Source organism: Pongo abelii, chromosome 21 (assembly GCF_028885655.2).
Source record: "Pongo abelii isolate AG06213 chromosome 21, NHGRI_mPonAbe1-v2.0_pri, whole genome shotgun sequence".
NCBI classification, from domain to species: domain Eukaryota; kingdom Metazoa; phylum Chordata; class Mammalia; order Primates; family Hominidae; genus Pongo; species Pongo abelii.
In genome coordinates, this window is record NC_072006.2 from 11,319,519 (window position 1) to 11,330,386 (window position 10,868).

A 10,868-nucleotide genomic window follows, 5' to 3' on the forward strand; every position below is an offset into this window, starting at 1 on the left:
ATTACAGTTGTGAGCCACAGCGCTCTTCCAAATTAATTTTTAAAATGTGCAACAGTTTCTGGGTGATGCTTTCCAGACTGTGGATTGGTAGCAGGTTCTGTTGCTCTTAGACTGTTTTTGGTGGGGACAGTGACATTAAAACTGTGATGTATGTATGGAAGCCTCAAATTTTGGATGATCACTAACAGCAGCTGCTGAAAGTTTGTAACATTCGATAATTGATGAGAGTGATACATAGCATAAGATGATGGTAACATTGAATTTAATAAAAACATTACTATTTCAACATTTTCATAATTAACCTTTCTGGTGCTCTTTGCTGTAAGTTTGTAGATTTATACTTCTGAAATAATAAAAGCTTAAACTTGTACCCGCCTTTCAGGCATCCTGTATTTTTGTTACTCACCATCGAGTTGGTAAGAATTGCTATTCCCCAATCACTCCTAGCCTGTTTCCACAAAATTATCCCCAAAAGAGCTATGCTGCAGAGATTGTTATACCAGCTCTGACGGTCAAGCAGTCTGTGGTGGTGGACAGCCCTTAAGTGACGGGGAAAATTCCTCATCCTAATTTGTCTTTGGGAATTAGGACCTTCTACCCACCTCAGAGAGGTGGCAGACATTTTTCCTGTTCTGTGGGACAACTAAACGGCTTTGCATTTTTCTGGAAGCACTGAAGGGAAAAACTCTGCAACTATGCACAGTGTTCCTGGACATTTATATAAACCGCCATGTCTTGGTGAAGCATAGTAGTAAAATTGATAATAATGAAAAACCTACAAGGAATGTGTAAATAACTTGGTTTCAAAATCAGTAGACTCCATGAATTTGAAGGCTATGACTAAGATTCACATTCATCTATTCAGCTAACTTTGTGCTTATTAAGGAAAAGTGTCCCTTCCTCTGAGACAAATAGCCCTGCCCCAGTATACGTGGCTTAGTAAGTGGAATGTGACTGGATTTCAGCCTCAACTGAACTATTTGATTGGGTGTATTTGTAGACAGTCTGTACAACTGTACATGCTGGCCCTAGCTACTACCTCTGAAGACAGAAATAGTACAATGAATAGGGCAGAAATCTAGCTGGCTCATGAACCAATTTGGATAGACCAGGTTTCATTGGTTGGGCTATGGTCCATTCCCTTGCCTTTAAAAATTAAACAAGTAAAATACTCAGCTTTTGAAGACAGGAAAAGTGAAAAACACAAAATGTCCTAATTTTATTTATGTATTTATTTAGACAGGGTCTCGCTCTATTCCCAGGCTGGAATACAGTGGCCGATCTCAGCTCACTGCAGCCTCTAACCCTTGGGTTCAAATGATTCTCCTGCCTCAGCCTCCTGAGTAGTTGGGATTACAGGCATCCACCACCACGCCCAGCTAATTTTTTGTATTTTTAGTAGAGATAGGGTTTCACCATGTTGGCCAAGCTGGTCTCAAACTCCTAACTTCAGGTGACCTGCCCTCCTTGGCCTCCCAAAGTGTTGGGATTACAGGTGTGAGCCATTGCCCCGGCCCTTAATGTTATTTGGAAGCAGTGAAACTCAACTTGTGACCTCTGCCACTAGACTAAAGACATTCCATTTCATTAACATTTTCTGTCCTTTCCCCAGAGCAATTGAATATATCACATGTCACAAGACCAAATTACATTTATTCCCCGTAATTTAAAACTGGAATTTGAGCCAAGAGAACCCAGAAAGGAAAAAATGATTTCTTAACACTGTCTAAAAGGATTGCACTGTTCCCAAGTGAGGCCACAGCCCTTCAGACCAGAAGAGTAGACACATTTACCCAATGAATGAAGAAATAACACTGAAATTATGTCGAGTTCATTTTCTCTGGCTTTGATTAGAGATTAAACAATTCCCAAAGAATGGTAAAAACAAGAGAAAATATACATTCCCCATGTGTTTGAGCAGATGGCATATGAAAACTCAATGAAGTGATGATAAAAATACATACCCATAGTATTGACAGTTATTGGTGTAAAGAGAATTTGGAAAAATCTAATTGGCTTTGATGATGAAGACACTATTTTTTGGCTTCATTAGACTAACTGAAAATGGAAAGAGAACTTGTTCCCAGTTTCAGAAAGAATTTCAGAACTACCCAGACACTTCCTATAATTGCACCATTACTTTTAGTGAGGATGACAGGTCAGGAAATCTTCATTTTCTAGTGCCTTTCCTTTTTCTCTGTCACCTATGCATGCAAACACATATATTTCAGTCTGTCACAATTTAATGGAACAGTTAGTTCCTTTCAACTTAATTCTCTCCCTCACAGCCTGTGGTCATAATCTGGACTCATTCAGAGAAATGAGTGGAGACAAAGCTGCCTTTTCATCTAACCTTGCCCACAAGATTTCAGAAAAGCTCCTGTTTCAGGGGCTGTGTGGAGCAGACACCATTGGTATATCCTGCCTATATCCTGTCACACTTACCATTCCAATGCCAGCCGAGGGCATCCTCCTACAATATCGCTACTCCATCTGAGCGTTTTCTGTCAGCCTATGACTGAACCAAGTCAGAAATACCAAAGAGTAAATGCCATCAGGAGCATCACTCAGTCAGTGATGGATAACAGCTAGAGGATACATACCTCAGCTTCCTCCCCCTTGAGTGGGACAACTTTGAAGTGTGCTCTAGACTGTTTCCTCTCCTGGAAGAGGAAGGTTGCTGGATAAAGGGTATCCAGTGAAATGTGAATTTCAGACAAACAACAAATAATTTTTTAGTTAAGTATATACTAAATATTGCATGGGTCATTCTCATACTAAAAAAATATGCATTGTTAATTAAAAAATTCAAGTTCAGTGGGGCATCCTGGATTTCTGTTTGCAAAATGTGGCAAACTCACCTCAAAGGGATTGAGTCCCAGTTGCCCACATGGTGACCTGCTGATATTGTAGCCTGTTCTGGCATCCTTCCCTGCATCATTTCACTTCTCTCCTGTGGAGGCTTCCTGGGCTTCCTTCCTATCTGAGGTCAGGTTCCCTGGAAGCTGATCTGGGAATGGGGATTCTCACACAAGTGAGTTATGGAGGAAGTGCTTCAGGAGAAACCTATAAAGAAGGTCAGGGGAAGGAACTGAGCAAGGACCTGGTTTTAGGAGAAGTCTGGCTTCTGCCTGATCCCATGGGGCACTGGGGAACATGACTGACATCACAAAGTTGTCATACCTTGAGTTTGAAGGGATTGACATTTGCCCCATCCCCAACTCCTCACATTAGTCAGTCAGTCACTGGCTGTGGTCTACCCAGATGGGGTGTAAAATGGAGGGGATACAGGAAGGCACCAGCAACATCTACAACACCTCCTAAACAACTTGCCCTCAAGGTTTGTTTCTGGGCAAGCTGAAGCTAAAAGCATTGAACTCCTGGTAAAGTCCTTGATGGCACCTAATTCCACAAGGATAGTCATTCCTCTAAAGACTAAATTCCATGAATTCCCTGAGGGCTGGGACTGCAACTTATTTGCAATACTTCACACATAATAAATGGTCAACAAATATTTGGTGAATTGAATTGTACAGAGACACAAAACTGATACATATGTGAGATAAACACTAATACAAATCATGTGTTTGTTTAGTACTTACTGCCATATAATAAACTAGGCACTCAAGTTACTCTTCACTCTTTTGTGTGTGTGTGTGTTGGGGGGGGGGGTTCTGTTTTTATTTTTGGTTCTGGTTGTTGTTTTGGGGGTAACTCATTTCCAAAATTCAGTGAACAAAAACCATTGCAATCATGTCTCAGAAATACCCTGGAACTAGTCCCAAGTTTTAGTGAATTAACAAAATACAGGAACTCAAAAAGTCCTGCTGAGTATCACTGAAGCACAGATGGCAGTGGCTAAGAGATGGAAGTTGAGGGATGATTAAAGACCTGCTTTCCTGAAATAGTTCCCCTGGTGGTCTCTCCTTTTTGTGTAGGCAGCTAACTGTGTCAAGGAAATTGTGTGGCACCACGGAACTGTTGGTGAGGGCCAGAAAGCCCACTTGTTGAAGTTTCCATTGCTTAGATCTCAAGATACTGCCTCTCCCAAAGAAGCCACCTAACCCGACTGACACTGCTTGGTGGGCACTGAATCTCCTGGATATGGGCACCGGAAGAGGAGGAGCAACAGATGGGATACGGCAGCACAAGTGTTGACGTGCTCGTCTTGGGCAGGGGCAGTGCCACCCAGCTCTTGTGGAGGGAGTCTCAGAACGCATGGGATGCAGGATAAACTGGATTTCATGGAACTCAGTCAGCACTGGATCACGTCAGTCATAAAAGAGAATGGCCAGATTTCCAAGCATGGGAACCATGGCAAAAGCAGATACAACGTGCCTTTGGGTCTTTAAGTGCCCCTGTTTAAAGACAGAATTGGTCCCAGAGGCAGTTAGCCCACCATCTTGGTGGAGGAATAGAGGCAGGAGTCCAGAAAATGATTTCCTTTTCAAAGGAAAAGGTTTAGAATATTTGATGCCGTGCAAGGTTGGGATGGGGGTGTGTGTGCACATTCAGCCAAACCCTGGGCAGACAGATTCAGTAGGCAAGCTTCAAGTTCAGAGCATGGAGGTGGCAGTGGGAAGCAGTGAGGACTGCATAAAAATATAGAAGCTGAAGCAGGAATAAGGGAGCATTAAAGAGAAAGCTAATGGTCAACCACTTTGGAAAACTCTTTGAAAACATACATGAAAACTACGCATTTGCATATCCTGTTATCTGGCAATTTCAATGGTTCCTACATACCTAACATAAATGTGTACATGTGTTCAGCAAAAGTTATGTACATGGAGACCATAGCAGCATTATTTGTGACAGCACAAAACTGAAATAACCCAAATGTTCTTCAACAGTAGAATGGACAATTGTGGTCTGTTCACATCATAGAATACTACTCAACAGCAGAAATCTATTATTAAAGGCAAAATCATGGATGCATCTCACAAGCAGAATATTATGTGAAAGACTCCATAATACTTGATAATGAAGTACAAGAGCAGGCAAAGCTAACCTACATTGCTAAAAGTCAGAAGAGTGGTAATCTTGGTCCAGGAGGGATTAGTGGCTGGAAGTGGGCACTGAGGGCTCCTGGTGAGCTCGTGATGTTCTATTTATTTATCTTGTTGCTGTTTACTTTGTTAAAATCATGGGTTCAGTTTGTGAAAATTCCCCCCAGCTGTACACTTAAGATTTATTCTGTATGTATATTATTCTTTTTTTATTTATTTACTCTTTTTTTTTTTTTTTTTGAGATGGAGTCTCGCTCTGTTGCCAGGCTGGCATGCAGTAGTGCAATCTCGGTTCACTGCAACCTCTGCTTCCTGGGTTCAAGTGATCCTCCTGCCTCAGTCTCCTGAGTAGCTGGGACTACAGGCACACACCACCATGCCCAGCTAATTTTTGTATTTTTAGTAGAGACAAGGCTTCACCATGTTGGCCAGGATGTTCTCGATCTCTTGACATTGTGATCTGCCTGCCTCGGCCTCCCAAAGTGCTGGGATTACAGGCATGAGCCATCGCACCTGGTCTATTTATTTTTATTTAAGCTCTGAGGTACATGCGCAGGATGCGCAGGTTTGTTACATAGAAAAACATGTGTCATGGTGGTTTGTTGCATCTATCAACCCATCACCTGGGAATTAAGCCCAGCATGCATTAGCTATTTTTCCTAATACTCTCCCTCCCCCTACCCCACCTTCCGACAGGCCCCAGTGTGTATTGGTCCCCTCCTTATGTTCATGTGTTCTCATTGTTAAGTTCCCACTTATAAGTGAAAACTTACAGTGTTGGTTTTCTATTCCTGCATCAGTTTGCTGAGAATAATAGCTTCCAGCTCCATCCAGGTCCCTGCAAAAGACATGATCTCATTCCTTTTTATGGCTGCATAATATTCCTATGTTCTGAATGGTATTGCCTAGATTTTCTTCTGGGGTTTTTATAGTTTTGGGTTTTACATTGAACTCTTTAATCCATCTTAAGTTAATTTTTGTATAAGGTGTAAGGAAGAGGTCCAGTTTCAGTTTTCTGCATATGGCTAGCCAGTTCTCCCAGCACCATTTATTAAGTAGGGAATCCTTTTCCCATTGCTTGTTTTTGTCAGGTTTGTTGAAGCTAAGATGGTTGGAGATGTGTGGTCTTATTTCTGAGTTCTCTATTCTGTTCTATTGGTCTAAGTGTCTGTTTTTGTACCAGCACCCTGCTGTTTTGGTTACTGTAGCCTTGTAGTATGGTTTGAAGTCAGGTAGTGTGATGCCTCCAGCTTTGTTCTTTTTGCTCAGGATTGTCTTGGCTATAAAAGCTCTTTTTTTGTTCCATATGAATTTTAAAATAGTTTCTTCTAATTCTGTGAAGAATCTCAATAATAGTTTAATGGGAATAGCATTGAATCTATAAATTACTTTGGGCAGTATGGCCATTTTCATGATATTGATTCTTCCTACCCATGAGCATGGAATGTTTTTCCATTTGTTTGTGTCCTCTCTGATTTTCTTGAGCAGTGGTTTGTAGTTCTCCCTTGAAGAAGTCCTTCACTTCCCTCATTAGCTGTATTCCTAATTATTTTATTCTCTTTGTAACAATTGTGAATGGGAGTTCATTCATGATTTGGCTCTCTGTCAGCCTGTTATTGGTGTATAGGAATGCTTGTGACTTTTGCACATTGATTTTGTATACTGAGACTTTGCTGAAGTTGCTTATCAGCTTAAGGAGTTTTGGGCCTTAAATGATGGGGTTTTCTAGATATAGGATCATGTCATCTGTGAACAAAGACAATTTGACTTCCTTGCTTCCTATTTGAATACACTTTATTTCTTCCTCTTGCCTGCTTTCCCTGGCCAGAACTTCCAATGCTATGTTGAATAGGAGTAGTGAGAGAGGGCATCCCAGTCTTGTGCAGGTTTTCAAGGGGAATGCTTCCAGCTTTTGCCCATTCAGTATGATATTGGCTGTGGGTTTGTCATAAATGGTTCTTATTATTTTAACATATGTTCCTTCAATACCTAGTTTATTGAGAGTTTTTAACATGAAGGGATGTTGAATTTTATCGAAGGCCTTTTCTGCCTCTATTGAGATAATCATGTGGTTTTGTCATTAGTTCTGTTTATGTCATGAATTACATTTGTTTATTTATATGCGTATGTTGAACCAACCTTGCATCCCCTGGATGAAGCTGACTTGATCATGGTGGATAAGTTTTTTGATGTGCTGCTGTATTTGGTTTGCCAGTATTTTACTGAGAATTTTTGCATTGATGTTTATCAGGGATATTGGCCTGAAGTTTTCTTTTTTTGTTGTATCTCTGCCAGTTTTTGGTATCAGGATGATGCTGGCCTCACAGAATAAGTCAGGGAGGAGTCCCTGCTTTTCAATTGTTTGGAATAATTTCAGAAGAAAGGGTATCAGCTCCTCTTTGTACTTGTAGTAGGATTCAGCTGTAAATCCATCTGGCCCTGGGCTTTTTTTGGTTGGTAGGCTATTTCTCACTGCCTTAGTTTCAAAACTTGTTCTTGGTCTATTTAGAGATTCAGCTTCTTCCTGGTTCAGTCTTGGGGGGCGTATGTGTCCAGGAATTTATCCATTTCTTCTAGATTTCCTAGTTTATTTGCATTGATATTTATTATGTATGTATACTATTCTTCAATAAAACATTAAATGAAGGTAGAAAAAAATAAAAACTATTGAATAGGGAAGACAAAATTCATCTGTGTCCTAACTTTGCTGAGTGCTCCTTGACTATGTCATTTTATTTTCTATAGAATGTGCAAAAGGGGGATGTGAGACTGAATTTAGGTAATCAAATAGCATTTACTTTTTTTTTTTTTTGAGACAGAGTCTCACTCTGTCACCCAGGCTGGAGTGCAGTGACATAATCACAGCTTGCTGCAACCTCAGTCTCCTGAGCTCAGGTGAGCCTCTCACCTCAGCCTCCCAAGTAGTTGGGACTACAAGTGCGCACTACCATCCCTGGCTAATTTTTTTGTGTTTTTTGTAGAGAAGGGGTTTAACTGTGATGTTGCCCAGGCTGATCTCAAACTCCTGGGCTCAAGCTATCTGTGCACATCAGCCTCCCGAAGTGCTGAGATTACAGGCATGAGCCACCATGCCCAGCCTTCATTGACTTTAAAGTGTGAAGAGACAATAGCTTGCTCTATCTTCCTCTTCCCTCCCAAAGCAGACATCTCTACTATTCAATTCCTGCATATGTCATTCTGATTTAGGCAACCTACAAAATTGGGGCTCAGCCTGTGAGCGTTTGTGGCTTTGCTCAGGAAAGAATTCAAGAATGAGACAACAGTGAAAGAAAGCATGTTTATTAGAGCAACAGTGTACACAAAATGGCTGCTGTGTAGACAAAACAGGGCTATCCCATGGGTAGAGTAGCACAGAAGAGCATCTGTGAATTGCTGGCTGGCTCTGCTTATACCCACTCTTATTTATATGCTAAATAAGGGGCAGGTTAAGGTTATTCATGAACAAGGGGTGGAGGGTTCCTGGAATCACACCAGGTAACTCCTGGATCATTGCCACAGCATTTGTAAACTGCCAAGGCTCTGATGGGAGCATCTTAGGCAAATGCAAATAAGCAGTGAGGGTAACTAGAGATCGCTTTCATTGCATCTTGGTTCTAGCAGGTTTTCTTTGCTACACCCCGTCTTGATCAGCAGCAGGGAGACTGAGGCTCAGAAAACAAGTCCAGCTGATCTCCTACCTCAATCCCAGGGATGCATTAGGTCTTCTGCTGTTTTTGTGATAATCACTGGAAAATTGCACAAGCACAAGTACAGGCATTTTAAAACCTTTTTAATTAAATTAATTAATTTATTTTTTGAGATAGGATCTTGCTTTTTTGCTTAGGCTGATCTTGAACTGCTGGCTCCAAGCAATACTCCCACCTTAGCCTCCCAAGTAGCCAGGACTACAGGCAAGAGCCCATGCACTCAGTTAAAAATGCAGATTATTGGTTGGGTGTGGTGGTTCACGCCTGTAATACCAGCACTTTGGGAGCCCTAGATGGGCAGATCACTTGAGGTCAGGAGTTCGAGACCAGCCTGACCAACATGGTGAAGCCCCATCTCTACTAAAAATACAAAAATTAGCTAGGCACGGTGGCACATGCCTGTAATCCCAGGTGCTTGGGAGGCTGAGGCAGAAGAGTCACTTGAATTCAGGAGGCGGAGACTGCAGTGAGCCGAGATCACACCACAGCATTCCAGCCTGGGCAAGAGTGAGACTGTCTCAAAAAAAAAAACAAAAAAACAAACAAAAAAATTGCAGATTCTTAAGACATGCCACAGAGATACCAACAACAGGGATTTCAGATCTTTACACTGTCATTAATACTTCATTATATGCTAAGAAGCCAACTTTTTTCATCCATTATTTTCATCAGATTGTCTACTCATTGTACTTTCTGCTGGAATGTGGCCCAGTTTTTAAATTTTTATTTAAAAATTTAAAAAAAGAGATAAGAGTCTCCCTCTGTTGCCCAGGCTGGGCAGGCAGTGGCGTGATCTCAGCTCACTGCAATCTCTGACTCTTGGGCTGAAGCAATCCTCCCACCACAGCCTCCTTGAGTAGCTGGGATTACAGGCATGCACCAACACACCTGGCCAATTTTTGTATTTTTAGTAGAGATGAGGTTTCACCATGTTGGAGAGGTTGCTCTTGAACTCCTGACCTCAAGTGATCCACCCACCTAGGGCTCCCAAAGTGTTGGGATTGCAGGCATGTGGCCCAGCTCTCTTCCAGTTTTCTTAATTCAAATTCCCAAGAATCCCCAGGCCCAATTTTTGCTAGGCTGATGACAAGTCCATGCACTGACTAAAGGGCTGTTGAATTGGGTGGCTTCTCCTGGACTCATCAAATGTGGTGCTGGTGAGTCAGTGCCATATGACAGAAATCTTTTGGCAACTTTAGCATTAGGGGTCTGTGGGCAGTTTTTTCTAGAAGAGGGTGGTCTGCCCAGTACACAGACCCACTATTTCTCCATCTTCCCTTCTTCCTCCAGTCCCGAAAGTCAAATTCTCAAAGCAATTGCTTAGTGTAAACTTATTTTTTTACCTATCTTGTTCTGAGTTCCACCTTCCTTCTGATCTAGGCATAGTCAACATTCAAATTTCAAATTTCCATGCTAGATAAAGATAGGATGAGCCCTCAGAATTCTCAGCATATCCTGAACCTTCACTTGGGGCGTGAATGTCCACTTCCCTTTCAGCCCAATCATTCATGACATCTGTTTGGCAGTAGCAACTGTGGCTGTTTCATTAATTTTCCCTGCTGCCTGCTTTCTGGCAGCAATGAGAGCAAGCAGTGAAATGGCCAAATAGTGGTAGACAGGCAGGAGCAGAGTGGAGGCAGAAGCCAGGGTGCTGAATAATGAGCCTATGAATAGCAAGACCTGACCGCACCAGGCTTCCTGAGCAGCCTGGAGGAGAGGATGGGCCCCCCTTGGCTGGGAGAGTGGATGCTGAGCCATGAGGAAACACCGCAGGATTCATTGGCCTTGGCAGGGCTATAAAGACTCTGCTTTCCCTTGAATAAACTCTTCTTGAACACGTCTCCTGTGTATTTCCACAAATCTGTTTTCTCAGGGTGTTCAGAATTCATTCCTTTTTGGTTCTTCTGCTGCTCAAAGGAAAGAGAAACCCAAGGGATCAAACTTCTCAGTGTAAAATAAACACAATTCTTTTTGGACCTGCTAAGCCAGAAGAAAATGAGGCCAAAGAATGAATAAGACACACAGCTAAAACAAATCAAACTGTAGCAAGCCTTCTCTCATACTCTCCTTTCTACCTGGTTGAATCAATGGATGGACACGTCACATCCTCTTTTCTCAGTTGCCAAGAGTTGGTTTATATGTTCTTACTTATAAT